Below are 3,030 nucleotides of genomic sequence, written 5' to 3'. Positions count from 1 at the left end.
CACAACCTTCCTCTAGTTCTTAAACGCTTCCTCCCCCCAACTACCATGACCCCAATTCTACCTTGCAAACCTGGTTAGACCAGAGGATGCCCAGCGGTACAGATGGGAACTGGAAATGCGGGAAATCTAGGACAGATGAACCCCTCAGGACCAGAGGTGACAGTGGCAATACCGGGAGGGAAGGGGGTGTAGAAAGGGGGAATAGATCACAGGGATCTACATACAACCTCCTCTCTGGGGGATGGGCAACAGAAGGGTGGGTGAAGGGAGACGCCGGGCAGTGTAAGATAAGATATAAAAATTTATAAATTATTAAGGGTTCATGAGGGAGAGGGGAGTAGGGAGGGAGGAGGGGAAAAAAGGAAAATGAGCTAATTCCAGGAACCCAAAAGGAAAGCAAATTTTGAGAATGCTGAGGGCAACAAATGTATAAGTGTGCTTTACACAATTGATGTATGTATTGTGATGAACTGTATGAGCCCCAATAAAATGATTTTAGAAAAAAGAAAACTCAACTTAAAAAAATAATAAAAAGAAACAGCAAAGAAGAAAAAATAGAACCTTAAAGGTCTAAACATGGAAAAGTTACCTGGCACCTTAGAAAAGAACATTTTAAAGTTTTCTCTTAAAAAAATCATTTTATTGGAGGCTCATATAATTCTTATCACAATCCATACATATATCCATTGTGTCAAGCACATTTGTACCTGTGTTGCCATCATATTTTCAAAACATTTTCTTTCTGCTTGAGCCCTTGGTGTCCTTCCTCCTCCCCTCCCCTCCGTCCCTCATAAACCCTTGATAATTTATCATTTATTTTTCCATGTCTTACACCAACCGCTGTCTGCTTTCACCCACTTTTCAGTTCTCCATCCCCCTGGGAGGGGGTTATATGTAGACCATTGTGATTATTTCCCCCCCTATCTTCCCCTTCCCCTCCAGGTATCACTACTCTCATTATTGGTCCTTAATTCCCTGTGTTACAAGCTCTTATCTGTACCAGTGTACATGCTCTGATCTAGCCAGATTTGTAAGTTAGAATTGGGGTAATGATAGTTGTGGAGGAGGGCGAGAACTTTAAACTATTAGGTGAAAGTTGTATGTTTTATCGGTGCTGTACTGCACCCTGACTGGCTCATCTTTTGTGACCCTTTTGTAAGGGGTTGTCCAATTGACTACAGATGGGCTTTGGGTCTCTACTCTGCACTCCCCCTCATTCACATTGATATGATTTTTTTTTTGTGCTGGGTCTTTGATGCCTGATATCTGATCCCTCAACACCTCATGATCACACAAGCCGGTGTGCTTGCTCCATGTGGGCTTTGTTGCTTCTCAGCTAGATGGCCGCTTGTTTATCTTCAAGCCTTTAGACCCCACAGATGCTATATTTTTTGATAGCTGGGCACCATCAGCTTTCTTCACCACATTTGCTTATGCACCCATTTTGTTTTCAGTGATTGTGTTGGGAAGGTGAGCATCACAGAATGCCAGGTTATTAGAACAAAGGGTTCTTGCATTGAGGGAGTACTTGAGTAGAGGCCCAATGTCTGTCTGCTACCTTAATACTATATCTATAAATATATGCACATAGATCTATTTCCCCATCCTCATATATAAATATATTTACATATGTACTTGCCTGTATTTAGACTTCTATAAATGTCTTTTGCTTCCTAGTTCTTTCCTCTATTTCCTTTTACTTTCCTCTTGTCCCACTATCATGTTTGGCCTTCCTTTAGGTTTCAGTAATTCCTCTCAGTTACATTGACCTTGATCAAGCCCTTCCAGGCATCTTATGCCCTCCTCACCATCGATTTTAGATCACTGTTTTCCCTTGTCCCAGGGTTATTGACACCCCTCATCTTAAAGTTCTCTCCTTTCTGTAGATGGAGAATCTGTGACCTGGAGAGTGGAGGGTCAGTCTTACTCAAATGACCACGAATTAACAGAACTGGTTGTATCATCCTGGACTCTTGTATTTCTATCCAATCTACACACTACACTGAAAAAATAACTCCACTTTGAATCTCTCAAAACATGGATTCTGAGGTGACCAATATTCTCTGGTCACCTACACAGGAACTGAAAATTTTTTTCTTTACATTTTTATTGGCACCTAATCCACATATCCTATAATTCAATAGTTCAGTCATTCAATCATACCAAGAAAATTATACAATCATTATCACAATCAATTTTAGAATAGTCATGCCTTCCCATGGGTAAATTGCCTTTAAAATGAGTTGTGTAATCACAATCAATTCTAGTGTTCCCTCCCCGCAGGAACTAGAAATTTTAAGCAAACACCAGTTACAAGAGGAAATACTCTTGTGTAACAGCTGCAGCTAATTTTGCTTTCCTTCTATTTCTGGAACTCGGGGGCAGAGTGACAGAAGTGTTAGAGCCATGGTCTTAAAACATTTCATTCCATTTCAATCTTGTGGTAAAAACTGTTATTTCCACCCAGGATATACTGAATCAGCATCTACGATTGAGTGAGATCCCCTAGTTGTTCTTGTGGATCCCAGGTGACATCTTATCGATGTATACAGAGTGCCACAAGAAACTGGAGGAAGGCCCCGGTTTGAACAGAATGGGAGGGTTTGGAACAGCTGCCATGGAGCGTGTAAGGGGGCACCAATAGACGTTAAATGAGAAGACTGCTGGAGAAGGCTGGTAGAAACAGAGTTGAAGTTACATAAGATGACTGCGTGGATCCACCCATCGTGGTATGTGTATTATCTCAGCAATATTGACAACCCACTAGACCAATATTTCTGAATGTGTCCCACAAAGCATTTGGGTCAGAATCACCCTGAACTTGCTAAATGTGCAAATACCCAGGCCATATAGCATCTGATTAAATCAAAATCTCTGGCATAAGACCAGGAAATGTGCATTATAGGCCAGCTTCTTGCTCTCTGAAATTTGGAAACATTGTTCTAGATCAGTGGTTCCCAAATGGTGACCATTGAGAGTGGGGCGTCTAGCAAGTTACGTTTCAACCAACCCTGATATGCAGTTTGAGAA

Source organism: Echinops telfairi, unplaced genomic scaffold, assembly GCF_000313985.2.
Source record: "Echinops telfairi isolate 266 unplaced genomic scaffold, ASM31398v2 ScPeMD7_443;HRSCAF=831, whole genome shotgun sequence".
NCBI lineage: Eukaryota > Metazoa > Chordata > Mammalia > Afrosoricida > Tenrecidae > Echinops > Echinops telfairi.
Note: the sequence above shows the minus strand (reverse complement) of the source record.